General features: G+C 39.4%; 1 protein-coding gene across 2 annotated transcripts in view; it reads left to right on the forward strand.

The window, feature by feature from the left end:
* Ghr (growth hormone receptor) overlaps positions 1–14951 on the forward strand; it is a 226715-nt gene that overhangs the window by 65558 nt on the left and 146206 nt on the right. The window lies entirely within an intron of this gene.

The raw sequence follows: 14951 nt of genomic DNA on the forward strand, positions 1-14951 counted from the left end.
CTTCTTTCTATGTTATACTAATACCATTCTGTTATTTACTGACAGCATCTGAACTGACCTTCACAGGAACATGTGTTGTAGTAAAACAAACTGTACTCCTTGTGTTGTTTCTCAGATGTCAGGGAGAGTTTGTTCTTTTCCCTTACCAGAAAGCCCTCCCTTCAGCCATATGTACTGTTTATTTCCTTCCAGATCTCCTCCTCACTATGGCATCTCTAACCAGTCTATTCGAAAGAACAGCATCTTCGCCCACCCTTAGCGATCCCTATCCGTGTCACTGACTATTTTTCTCTGTAGCACCGCCTGTTACTCATTTATTGGCTGATCGACTTCCAGAAGTATGTATGCGATGGGATAGCAAGGATTGTGAAGGTAGTTTTGCTTTGGTTTTGGTTTTGATTGGTTGGTTGTTTACTTGTGTGGTTGATTTTCTTTCCTCTCTCTCTCTCTCTCTCTCTCTCTCTCTCTCTCTCTCTCTCTCTCTCTCTCTCTCTCTCTCTCTCGGTTCTGTGCCTGGAATAAAGCCCAGCATGTGCAAGGCATTTAATAAATGTTGAATGGATGAATGAAACATAAACTATGTCAGGATTCATCTGTTTCCGCCTTCTCTGGAGAACAGTCCGTCTTCCTGTTTGGTTTTATTTTTCTGACTCTGGTTGTATGTTAAAGAGACTTTTAGTAAACCTGGCTTCATGTCTTCCTTAGTACATATTATAGTTTGGATATGAAATGCTCTCTTTGACCCAAAGACATGCGTGTTAAGGTCTTTGTGCTCAGGGGGCATTGGTGGTGGAAACTGAGAAGTAGGAGTTAGTGGAAGGGTGTGCTGGGAAAATACTCTTCAGACACTGAAGACATGCCCTTGAGTGGGGTATCTTCCTGGCCAATGGAGTTAGCCGTCTTCTTCACTCATGTCTTTCCACTAAGATGTGCCACCTCACCAACAGTCCAATGTAATGGTGCCAACAAAGCATGGATTGGAACGTCAAAAACATTTTCTCGCAGGGAGGGGAGCAGAGAAAAATGTAGAGCTCAATAAAAATCAATAAAAAAAGAACATTGTCTCCTCCTTAGTTAATTGTGTTGGATATTTTTACAGTGATGCTTTTTGATCTTATAATCAGATCAGACTTTCTTTCTACCACCTCTGCCAACCATTCTTGGCTTTCAAAATTCTCCACTGGAAGCCTATGTGACCAGAAAGTATATTCCTGGCACCACACTTAGATAACTCTCTGACAGATAAAAACCTATAAGTTCATCTATATGAATGAACTATGCATAGTAATTTCAGGACTTTTCCTACCACAAACCTTCAAAATCCAAGTCCTTTAGGACTTGTACTTGATTAAGGCTGCTCATCAGAACTGGGCTCTAGAAACTCTAAACCGATAAATGTGGGGTGAGCCAATGCTCATTTTGTGCCTTGGATTAAAAGCTCCAAAATATCCTCTCTTTCAGATCTTAGATTCCTTCTCCCATTCTGATTCATCTTTGGAATCCTGAAACTGTCATCCCCTTCACTCTCAAAATAGAGTTGAACACCCTGAGGTTCTTGCAGTGGTGGCCTGAACTTCCAGCTCGAGTCATCAGGGAACTAAAGTTGAATCACAAAAGCTCTTAGTGAGGCTGGCAATAAAAATGATTCCTTTCTATAAACAGAAAACCAGTCCTGCCATTGACGGCTTATCAAGAAAACACTCTTGCATTTCCAGATCTCAGGTGACTAACGTGACAACTTACTAGGACATTAACGTTAGGAAACTTGCCTTTACGTGAGAGTCCATTTGTGTGTATGTTGGAGGAGGCAGTTATTGAGATGGCATCCTCTTAAACTCTTAAGCCCTGTGTCCTATGTGTTTTGGCGTACACCACTTCTCGCTTGTACTCTTACTGGCTTTGTTGATCATCTAGCCTTTAATCTTCTCCTCTACCCCAATAGTCAGACAGACCAGTTGTCTTTGGCTACTTCACAGTGCATTAGCAGCCCACATAGAAGGAGAGGAAATAGATGATACAACATTTAAAAAGGTCACGTCAGTTATTTCCTGGGAGTTCTGATGAAAAGGCTTAGCCAGAGAGATTACAACGTGATTAAAGAAGTTTGGGCTTAGTCGTGACTGGAGAGTACTGCGTTCCAGTCATCCTCTTCAAGCCTACATCCTTACTTCTAGGGATTAGGCAGGAGTTGGCTGAGAACATTAATGAGATCAACAAGAAAAGCTTTGACTCTCCTGAAAATACTTGAAGAGGTAGTTTATCACATATTGGAAAATAAAAACAAACTTAAGCTTTCTCTCTCTCTCTCTCTCTCTCTCTCTCTCTCTCTCTCTCTCTCTCTCTCTGTCTCTCTCTCTCTCTCACACACACACACTTTTTTTTCTAGTTCAAAATGAGAAATTTCTTTAACCTCAATTTATCTTGAATGCAAGACTCTGAAATTGCCTCTTGAATTCCGGGATCTGCATGGGATGTCTACAAGGAGGCTCTTGGTGTAGGTCTCCAGAGCAGATCTTTTTCTGCTAATCTCCCAGGAGTGACGCTGAGAGTTACAGATTAATTAGAAAGATAAATCCCCATTTCCCACTTTCCTGTGGTTTCCAGTCTTTCTCCTTTGATAACCAAGCTGCCCTCTTACTGTGTGAGAATTTATGACTCTCGAAAAGAAAAAGGTTTATTCTAAGTCTCTGCTCAAAGACATGGGTGGGTCCAGATATATGAAAAATAAAAATATTTGGAAGTTCAGAAATATACAGAGACCAATAAAACAAGAAAATCAGGAACTTGGTGTTTGAGAAATGCAGATAACAGATCAGGGCAGGGTCAAAGTAAGCTGGGAGCTTGGATAGTAAGTAGAATTTCTGATGCAGTAACGCTCAGGCCGGATTCAGGAAATCACAGGGGGCATTGGTGAAGGATTGTGGTCATTGTAGAATAAACAGGAAAGAGTTTGAAAAGAAAAAAAAACCTGAGTGTTAGTGGAGAATCTTCCTAAGTAGTGGGCCCTCACTTCTACCTGAGAGAGGAATTTTATAAATGCATTGGCCATTTTCCTCATCACTGTCATAAAAGAGCCGATAGAAGCAATGTACAGGGCAAGAGGTTTGCTTTGGTAGACAGTGTGAAGAGATGCAGTCCATCTTGGTAGAGAAGGTATGGTGGTGGGGGGGTGTTGCATGGCAGAGGGAGCATGCAGTAGCTGCTGGATGTTTGCATGGTGCCAACATGGAATCTCAGAGACGAGGCCGAACAAGAGCCTCTTGTAATTCAACAGGCCTGGTTATGACCCCTATCTGCCAGGTAGGTTCCATGTCCAGTAGGTTCCTCAACCTCGCAGAACAATGCCACCATCTGGAGACCAAGGATTCAAACATGTAAGTGTCATGTAGAGAAAGTCAAGTTCTGCTGCCAGGTTAAGCCATAGCCTGATTCTCTTGTGTCACAGCTCCATGGACCCTGAATACCTGCCTGGCTGAACCTGGGAAAGCAGCTCCCTTGGCATCTTTGCTCATTAGAATACCCTTGAGGCTCAGTCTTCTCAGGTATCCTTTCTCCAGGCAGTCTGTTTTCAACCCATTTGAAATTTTATTTATTCTTTGAGAATTTCTTACATGTATATTTTGATCATATCTACTCCTCACTACTCTCTCCTATGCCTCCCTGACCACTCCTGTCCCCACATATCCTTAATTTGCATTATGGTGTCCTGGAGCGCAAGATGGGTAGGGTCTTGCTACATGGGTGGGGTCTTGCCCTCAACACATCATTTTATTCTACTGGTTCAGATTTTAAGCTTTCTTTTTAATACTACCAATCTCTTTAACAACTACTAACATGGTTTGCATCCACTCTGCCCTGTCCACAACTTTATCTGGATTCACACTCCAAGATGCATGTTTCCATATCATTCTGTCCTGCCTCTCACTTTTGACTTCTCATTGTAAACCTTATGAATAATATTGATCAATAACCATGCCAGAGTTGGTTGAAATTTCTTAAACAATTTAGTCTATTGCTTTTTAATTCTGCCTCGATCTAGGTATTTCAGGACACAAACAGAACATAGCCTGATTTATTTCCATAGCATAACACGAGTAGTCTCTAGCTAGCTCCCAATTAAACCCTTATTCCACAGGGTTTAATAAAGGCCTTCACTGCCTTTGTTAGTCTTTTGTACGCTACTGTCCTGCCAGAATGTGACAATAAGTTCTGCTTAGAGCATTCTAATGCTTATCCAGCCTCCAGCTCCAACTCTTCCACATTCTTCCTATAAACCAATCAATCCCAAAGGCTTATAAACCATATAGATTATCACAGCCATTGTCCCACCCTCTGGTGCTCATTTTCTACATCTGTTACTCTTCTCCACACTGCAATGAAGCATCTGACAGAGCAACTAAAGAGAAAACAGGTGTCATGTGTTGTAGTATCTGGCTGGCTCAATGGCAAAGGGGACATATGACATCTGATTGTACAGGGCACCAACCAGTTTGCAGAGGTGCTAAGCCTGAGTCCCTAAAGCCCCATGTCTGCCAGCTATGTCACACACCCAAAACGCTATACAGTCTTCCCGATAAAGAAGCATTATCAACACAAGGGGGGCACTGACATAGAAGGTTTGGAGTCTTGGCTTAATCTTTAATATCCGATTTGGATTTTTAAAACCTTTGTTGGAATTTTTTGGCATGTTTGATGAAGGAAAGTATCTGAGTCAGGTGGCACTGACCACTAGGATCGTAAAGAAAACAGTCTCATAAGAGGTGCCGGGAAAGAGCAGTCACCTTTGATCAACGATACAGACAGAAATTGGTGAAGCTACCCAGGCCACGGGTTCCAAAGCATGATGCAGGCTGAACCAAAATTTAGTACCTTACACATGATAGATCCTTGATACTGATGTGCAAAACATGCCTTGGCTGCTGCTTGTTCCATATTTCATCATATTTCCCTGAATACTCTAAGCCAGATTCCCCTCCAAAAAGTAAAGGCATAGCCATCAAGGAAAATAATTGCAAATCCAGAGAGTTAACTTTGTCTTTCTGGATAACGGTCTTTCCCCTGTAGTTTATTTTGGCATAGGCAATGCCTTTCATGCAGATAGCCACTGTTTACAACTGTTAGCAATGCCTTTCATGCAGAATTGCTACTGTTTACTACTGTTATCATGCTGTCCTGTCTTCATCTCCCTGAGTGCTCTCTTCCTGTTGCTAAATCCTGCCGTCTCACCAATAGATACCGCTTCCTAGGCTGCCGCGTTCGTTAGTTTTATCGTTACCATACTCTTTGTCATTGGCTTTTATACCCTTGGGCATTGTGCAGAGGGAGGGAGAGTGATGATGGGCATAAGTTGAGAGCTTACCTAATGAGTACAGATTTGCCAAGAACTTTTTTTGGGATCCCAGTTTAACACTTTTGGGATGCAGATCCTTTTGAAACTCAGTCTTGAATTAACACTGTGGCTACAAAGGAAGAAGCCAAGAAGTTTGCACTTCTCTCAACTGTAGCTGTTTATTTAGCTGGGGAAATTTAGTGGGTGGCCCAGTCTTCATGATCAGGAGGAGCAGAGCATGGTTATAAATAGAGTAGAGTATGCTCTCTGGTGAGAGGAAAGCGGCACCAACCGTACCGTTCCTTCAGCTTTATCGCGGAAGATGGAATTAGCTCATTAGCTATGCTAGTTTTGAAGAAGTTGTTGTTCTGGCCTTCAGCTGTCAAGCTACTTAATTCAAATCTAAAGTTTTACCCAAGCGAAAACTCTTCTTGATCTCAGAAACAAAGAAGAATAATAAATGGTACCCAAACCAACATTTTATTTATTTTGGGGTATGGGCACAGAGAATAGCTGTGACGTATAATAAACAGAAGTTTTATTTTTCTTTACTTCTGATCATATGTTGGGGGGGGGGGTTCATTACAGCCTCTAGTTAGTATTTTGTTCCTGCTCTTTATCAGTGAGCTTCCTGATGGAAGAGGAAAGACTTAACGTCTCTCCTTACAGAAAACCTTAATAAATTGCTCTGTTAATGAACAACTTTTAAAACCAACTGTCTAGCAGTTTGATAAAGTGTGAGTTTGATTTCTGTCAAGTACAACAGAGGCTAGGTATCACTGCTAAGTTTCTGCTTACCCATAAACAGTCCCTACCCAGCGTAAGTGCAGCTCAAAGGTTACAGAAGGGACTACGTGATACAGTGACTGGTGGGTCACGCAGGCTGACTGCAATCCTGGCTCTGCTGCTTCCCAGCTGTGCGGCCTTAGGTACCAGGGTCCCCGGTTCTGCAACATGATACACAACGTGAACGCTGGTAAATATTGACACATTCTGCCAATCAAGTGCAAACAACTAAGTTTCAAAGTTTGCCCCAACCACCTGTCCATAAATCCTTGGGCTGTGCCAATCTCATCACAAGGAACACCAGGAAATTGGCCAAACACAAGTGTGAACTTCTTTGTGTGGTTCAATATAAAAACGGCCCAGAGAAGGTCTGACCTTGAGAACAAATGGGGAGGAACAATGGGAAAAAGAGAAGAAAGAAGATGGGGTTGGGAGGAATGGTGGAGAGAAGACTTGAGAAGGAAAAGTGGAACAATCTCAAATGTGAGACTTCACATTCATTCTCAAATGTAGAGCCATCTCAGATGAGCTGCTTTTTGTTGTTCTAGAGAAGAGATACATGGACATGCTGAAGAAACTTTGAGACTTCCTATAGTTCATCAGCAGAAGACCAGAACTTACACATGAAAGCAGAGGTGTTGGCCTGTGGGACGTATGTCCCGGTCAATTGCCTGGTGTCCCTTTTCCTGAGACTGGCACACTCAAAAAAAGTTACGGACAAGTGGCTAGGACAAACTTTGAAACTTTGCTGTTTGCACTAGATTGGCAGAATGTGTAATTATTTACAGGTGTTCAGTAAAGATGTCAGGGTAACACTTTCGGAGCAGAAGGGATAGAGTTTAATAGTTGAAGGTAGTTTTCAGGTGGCCTGTTCTGGCATTTGTTAGAGGACACAGTACAGCATGTAACATCCGACTGATTGGTTTAAAATTTTATTATTTAGAAAAACATCTTCTCAAATAAAAAATGTTGTGGGGGGGGTTCTGAGAAAACACGTTTGGGGAGGACAATAATAAGAATTTTACTTAGATGAAGCTTTCCTTTTAAAAACCTGAACTGAGACTTTATTAAAAGAATAACTAAACTTTGAAATAAACACAACAGCTGGATTAAGAGATTAGTGATTTATTGTGATGATGCTGAATGAAATAGTTTTGAGATCAGCATGGTTGTGCATTGAAATAATAAATCAAAGAGAACTAGAATGCATACATAAACCAAAACAATAGTTCACATCTCTGATGGGTCATTGCTTTCTCATGATTGATCCCTATTGCTTCTACTCTAATTAAAGGCGATGCAAAATAAAGAGAAATACTGTGTAATCATATTGCATTTGAACATCTGCAATAAGTTTAATGTAAACTTGTCCTAAGCCCAGTTGTGTTGGAACTGCTATGTGTTTCCACTAGAACTCTTCATTCAGACTAGGAGAGTCGATCTGTTGTCACTCAGAGCTATGTGTGATTTCTATTATTAAAATACTGTGTCTTCTGGGCATTGCTGTGAATTCTGAAAGTTTGTCTGCTGTATCTATGTCCTCTCTGTTGCCATTGCAGCATTCAAGAACACAGTGAAGTCTTCTTTTTTAATAATTTTTTTATGTTTTTGAATATGCTCTGTCCACTGACATAGCTAGCAGCCTTGGCTTTAGTTTTATTATCTTCTTATTGAATCATTAACTACCAGCTTGAAGTGTAGAGATGAAGGGTGACTATCATTCTTTTCCATCCATCTTTTCCCTTTCTTTCCTTAAAATTGGTATTTTAGATCCATGATACTAATAATTCACATTATTATAATTAGATTGCATAGTAATAATAATTATTAATGATATCAATAGTCCTATTTATTAATATTGCATTATTGTGTGGACATAAATTTACAGGGAAAAGTATTGAGTGATGAATAATTTGGCTAGTTATTTTACTAATTTCACAGTTCTTATCAAAAAAGTTTTCTATGTTATTGACTCCTTCTTCCCTCAGATAAGAGTCTTGTTAGGATGTGGCAAAAGTACATACCTTGGAAACAACACCCTTTCTTCTATTGGCATGGATGACACATACACAAAATAGGGAAACTTATTTCCTCTTATTAGCACTCTGGGCAAAACAGCTCTTTTTAGAGAAGAGAGCTCCAACAGATGTCAAAGCTCCCTTGCTGTCTCCTTGCAGTTAGTCTCCTCCTCAAAAGGTTTTTCCTGGCTCCACTTTGGAGACCACCAGTGTCCTCAGTTTTCTGTCAGCATTAACTAAGCTCTGGGTCATCGTCCTCTCCCTGTCCCCAATGTGAGCAGAACACTTCATAGCCACATTTTACTCAGCTGCCACTCCCATTCAGCCTGGATGAATAAATCTAGTGGAAGGCTGGCAGGAAGTTTGGCATTCACAGGAAAACAAATTGATATCTGATGCAGTCACGGTAGAAATGTAGCACAGTGAGAACGAATGAGTCTTTGGGATTCTAAAAAAATATAAATGCCAATACAATCTAAAGCTGAAGAATCCACTTGAAGTCACAACAGAATGAAGCGCTTAACTCTCTTGTTGGTCATGCGACTTGTTCTGGCATCCAAGAAGCCAGGAGGCTCTTGTGGTCTAATCTGGAGAGAGTCACTAACTCCCTGTGTCACCTTGGCAAATGGGTAGCACTCCCTGGGCTGCAGAGCTCCGTCCAGCTGCTGGATGGGATAAAAGCAAGACCTCACTGAAACCAGATGCTGCCTCTCCGAGAAGCTCTCGGCAATAAATAATATCGTATATACTTTGTTCCTGGCGCAGAGACTGAACAGTTATAACCCCCTGTTTTCACTTGCTTCTAAATTTCTGGAAATTTCTCCTTTGGGCTTGAAGTTTTCCATGCTTGTCTTCAGCCCAAAACGTTTTTTTTTTTGGAAAGTTTGACCAATATTTTATTTAACTGTTTTTCCTGAGTGATAGGGAGTAGGAGCATGGCATTGTTTTTTAGAGCATAAAGTAATTTAAAATTTTCCTTATATACCTCAGGGAGAAAGAAAAATGGCTGAGGTTCTATATTTAAAATATTTACAACTAGTAAAAGAATTTGGAAAAAAAAAAGAATTTGGTGGATGAAGAAATGGCTCAGATGTTAAGAGCACTTGCTGCTCTTCCAGAAGACCTGAGTTTGCTTCCCAGCATGCAGGTCAGGTGACTCACAACCACCATTACTCCATCCCCAGTGGGTCCAATGTCTTTGATTTCTGCAGGTACCTACACATGCACGCATGCTCATGCTCTCTCTCTCTCTCTCTCTCTCTCTCTCTCACACACACACACACACACACACACACACACATACACACACTTGAAGAATTATAGTATGTTGAAGAATATTAGAAAAGCTTAATTTCAGTATATTCTACTTTTTCGACAAGACCACACATAGTCAGGCAACATATAGAGTTTTCAATGATTATAAACATTCTTTAGAGTCTGTTGCCCATCCCCAGTTACCAAGAAACAATTTGAGAAATCATAATTTGTTACCTTTTATAACCACTTGTCCTGTGCCTGTACACATGATTTCTCAAAAGGCGACATGGTTGTATGCTATCACTTTGAATAGAATAAACTGTTTATTTTGTGTGACCGTCAGAGCACCCATTAGTGCTAATAGTAGATTGTGCATCATTTCCTGGCACATATGGCAAGTTATATGCTTGTCTGGAGACTTCAGTCACACCTACTGTCTCACTAGACCAAAAATTCCATTAGTGTAGGGACGGTGTCTCTTTCCCTTACTATTGTAAGTGTGGTACTCAATTCAGTACCGAGCACATAGTAGGAATTTTTTTCTGAACAAATTAAATGGCTGTAGGGTATTAATCTGTTTTCTATCACTATATTGAAATAAATGGCATAGTCTACTTATGAACTAAGAAGAGGTTTATCTTGGCTCATGTTTCTCGAGGTTCAAGTCCAAGATCAGACAGTCTCGTTGGTTTGGACTGTTGGCAAGGGCAATATGTCAGAGTACACAGCAGGGGTAGTTGTCAGAGTAGAGGTTCTGCTCACATTTCATGCCAAGACAGAGAGAAAGGAAAAGATGAAGGTTACAAAATCCCTTTCAAGGCCACTCTGCTAATTATATGGAGACTTAACACAAGGCTTTGCCATGTAAGGATCCTGGTCATTTCCCAGTATCCCCTCCTTGGCCCAAGTCTTTACATATTGGCCTTTAAGGGAAAGTCATCGAAAACATAGCACACTGCTGCAATTATCCTTGTTCATTGTTTTTGTATCTTTATCCACACAGACATAAGAGCACTCAATGAGCATCATCGAGCATCTATCTATTCTTGCCAGTCATTAGTAGGGATGCTGAGAATGAATCTTGGTTCTGTCAGATCACAGAAATTCTTAAGAAGTTATTCTGTATACATGAAAAAAAATTGTACTATTTCAGCATCCTTACTATACCTGTAGTTGAAATATTAGGCAATCAATTGAAAACCAATCTGAGGGAACTTATCAGTTTCCAAACATCTATCAAGTGCCTAGCTTTTCGTAAAGTGTGAAGAAGAGATAAATTAATAAGATAGTCTCCAGTCAGGAAGCCATTTATGTTAGCCATGACAAAAAGAAAAATCCTATAGTACTTGTTATATAAAGTGGAAAATAATGAATAGTATGGGGAGTCAAGAGCTGAGAGAGATCACTGAACTAAAAGGCACCTTGTAAGCGTGTGCACAGTTGAAGGTTCTGGAAAGCCTCATGGTATGGTTAGACAGTTATTTGGAGTTTCTTTTACAGTCACAACCTGTTGCCATGCACTCAGTTCCTTCAACTTCTAGAAACTTGTCAACGCTCTTACTGCTGGAAAATAAACTAAAATGAGGCCTCAGCTTTTTACATCGATGGCCCTAATCGTTATTACTAACTACATAATACCCCAAAATAACTTGATAGTTTGGCAAATGTGGGTAAATTTGAAGTTCTCAATTTCCTTGCCCTGCCTCAAGTTTCAAGAATAGGTCATAGTGATTTCTACATGCGTACAGTCGACAATCTTAGTTAAATTCCCTTGTTCTAGAGCATGAAACTACATGTGGTAAGACCAGCAATTTTTCCAGGATTGAATTAATTTTTTTTCTAGGCCTTTTGGGCACCTGCTAGGTGTAATTTCGACTTTTGCTTCACGAATTAAGATTGTTCATGCTGTGGATTCTGAACTGTTAATAACAGATTTTTTTAAAAAAAAGTTTTATGGTTTCTCTTGCTAAAGATTTTCATCTGCCAAAGAGACAATCTGCTTTGAAAGCAGATCAATGAAGACGCTCTTGGCATAAGCTTTTCTTACAGCTTAGATTGATTTTGATTTAGTTGAGTTTCTTTTTCTTTCCTTGCAACAACAAGAAAGAGGAGAAGAAATAATCACTTTTTGTTCATTTTTAAAAAAATGAAGATATGTCTTGGGTCAAGGTACTAATTACACAAAACAAACACATGTAAATTAGAACTACATCTACGTCAATAACCAGAGTAGTTTTGGAAATAGTTTGGGGCAAAAGGTTTGGCATGCTCATGGATTCTATTAGCTAATTTAAAAATAATTTTAAGAAGCTTATTGTGTTCTCTAAATTTTAGATTTTGGCCAAATAGAAAGGCTAAAGTCATGGTTTTCCTCTATTGGACTTTTTGGGTGTTATTAATTTATAAGCAGGATTTTATGGTGGAGAACACAGGAGGGACCTTTATACAAAGTTCTGAGCCAAAATAAACATTCCATTGTTCCATGGTTTTGTATTGCACACAGGAAAACATTATTATCATTATTTTATTAAATGGATACAGATTATCCGATTAGTACTAAAAGGCCAGTGGTTAGTTGAGACATTTGGTGTATAAGAGGTAGGAAGTGCTGACTGCCAAATTTCTGTCAACACAAGAAAAAAACATTCATATATCAAAGTATTTTCCTCATTTATTATGTAACAAATTTATGCGTGGTAGTACACACCAGCATAAATGTCAAAAATACTTTCCATTTTTAGTAGTCTGTTGAAATACTATCTTTCTGTTTGAAGATTAAAAGGGACCATATGATAGATATATTCCGTTTTAATAGATTTATTTTTCTATTGTTTTATTACATGTTTTCTTTCTGCCAGCCATATTGAAATCAACATATATTTAGCTGCAAGACTGATTATTTCTGTTTATCTTCAACTTTTTTTATCCTTTTTCCTTTTATTGAAAATAGATTATTTTTTCAAATAATATATCCTGATTATGGTTTTCTCTCCCTCTACTCTTCCCTTCCTATCTAAATCCACTTCCTTTCTGTCTCTCATTAGAAAAGAGCAGGATTCTTTTTGGGGGGGGGTTGTGAGACAGGGTTGCTTTCTTTGTATTCTTTGTATAGCCTTGGTGCCCCTGTCCTGGAACTAGCTCTTGTCGACCAAGCTCTCCTCAAACTCACAGAGATCTGCCTGTTTCTGCATCCCAAGTGCTGGGATTAAAGGCATGCACCAGCACCACTTAGTCTAGAAGTCTAGAAAAGAACAGGATTCTAAGAGAAAATAATAAAATATAATAAGATTTTTTAAAAAGCACATCAGAGTTGGACACAACAGACAGATGTTCCGATTTTAGTGTCACTAATCAAAAAGCCACTCTTACCATTCCAAATAGGGTATGATTTTCACTGTTCCATGTTGAAAGGGGTTGATGCCATTATAGCTGATGATCGAATAACTTTCCTCCTCCTCCTCTTCCTCCTCCTCCTCCTCCTCCTCTTCCTCCTCTTCCTCCTCCTCCTCTTCCTCCTCTTCCTCCTCCTCCTTCTTCCTCTTCTTCTTCCTCCTCCTCTTCTTCTTCTTCTCACTCCTCTTCATCCACCTCCTCCTCCTCTTCCTTCTTCTTCTTCTTCTTCTTCTTCTTCTTCTTCTTCTTCTTCTTCTTCTTCTTCTTCTTCCTCCTCCTCCTCCTCCTCCTCCTCCTCTTCTTCTTCTTCTTCCTCTTCTTCTTCCTCTTCTTCTTCCTCTTCCTCTTTCTCTTCTTCTTCCTCTTCTTCTTTCATTAACACTGTTCCAGTTTTGAACAAGCTAACCATGCTCAGCAATGGATTAGTGATACTAAGGCATCCAATCTCAGTTTGTTCTTATGTCTTCTAAAGAGAAGAATAGTTAAATAGAGGTATTATAAGTAAGCAACTGAAACTAGAAACCAGAAAACCTTTATAAAGGGTATTTGTGAATGCTCATATAAATGTATAGTTATTTTGGAATAATAAAAAAGTAAACTTTTTAACATCACTGAATCTCTTTCTAAGAAATCTTGACAAGCACTTCTGAATAGATTCTCAATATTTATTACTTGTTAATAGCAGAAAAGGGAAACTTCTTATGGATAGTCTTCAAATAGGCTCCACAATCATTGAAGATAGTGACTTTCTGGCTTGTTTTTAGATAGGAACTCGGGTATTCACAGATGTATAACATTTACTTTGAATTGCTATGTCTTTTATAGAGATTCTGCCTTGTGATGCCTTTTATTGTTAATGCGTTACTATTTTATGTCCAACAAAGAAATCTGTTTTATTGGAGCAGAAGGAGCAAGACAGTGTGTAGTAAAAACAGAGGCAGAGATCATGGAAGTCATTAGATAAGACTTTCAGACCCCAGTAATCACTTTGTCGTTTATTCAAAGTGATATGGGATGCTAGTACAACTGTGTTAAACCAAGGGATGGCATGTTCTTTCATTGGTGAGATCAGTTTCACAACACACCATCAGATCCAGATAAGAAATGTGAGGATTAGTCACAGATTTGAATGGGCTTAAGAAACTGAACAAAATGGAATTAGTGACAGAGGAGTTTTGGTTTTGAGGAGAATAGAGAAATAAACCAGTAACCACAGTGGCAATGACTGGAATAGTTAGGAGAGCGAGAGAGATGTTTTTGTTTGTTTTTCTTTTTTAAAAAAAAAAAAAAACTTTTAGCATGTACCTGTTGTTGCTAAAGAAAACTCTTTTATTCATCCCTCTGAACTCCCTCTTTTTTTTTTTTTTTTTTTTTTTTTGGTTTTTCGAGACAGGGTTTCCCTGTGGCTTTGGAGCCTGTCCTGGAACTAGCTCTTGTAGACCAGGCTGGTCTCGAACTCACAGAGATCCACCTGCCTCTGCCTCCCAAGTGCTGGGATTAAAGGCGTGTGCCTCCACCGCCCGGCCTCCCTCTTATTTGAAATATTTTCCTGAGATTTTCTATATTCCAGTGCCTTGTAGTACTCTTCAGTGATAAATATAGGCTTTTAATATATAGTTTGAATTCCTTCTTTGGCTTTGTAAAATTAACATTTATAACATTTTCTGTTTTTTTCATAATTAAATTAGATCCTTTCTTTCAGGAACTTTTGTGAGATGTATGTTGGAGATTATCAGTTTGTATCCCATTGATGATAACTGCTCATTCAAATGTTTCACAGATAATTACAGTGTTCAGCACAAGGAAGAAGTTCAAAGTATAAGCTTTCAGTGTCACATTGTCCAGCAGTTCTGGCACTGGTCGTATTTTAAAGTTATTTTAGGGATAATATTTCTCATTGGCTACCCAGTTTTGGAAACCAAGTGAAATATAAAAACCTAAAAGTATGCTGACATCAGTCTGACAAAATCCAGATGATTAAAATGTCCTCTCTTGTTTTTTATTAATTTATATTATTTTACATCTCAACCACAGCCTCTTCTCCCTCCTTTCCTCCCACTCCCTCTCCCTTCTCACCTCTGCCCCTCAATGTACCCCCTCCTCCATGATTGCTTAGAAAGAATCAAGCCTCCCATGGGCTTCAGCAAAGCATGGCATAGCAAGCTGCC

Source organism: Chionomys nivalis, chromosome 15 (assembly GCF_950005125.1).
Source record: "Chionomys nivalis chromosome 15, mChiNiv1.1, whole genome shotgun sequence".
Lineage (NCBI taxonomy): Eukaryota > Metazoa > Chordata > Mammalia > Rodentia > Cricetidae > Chionomys > Chionomys nivalis.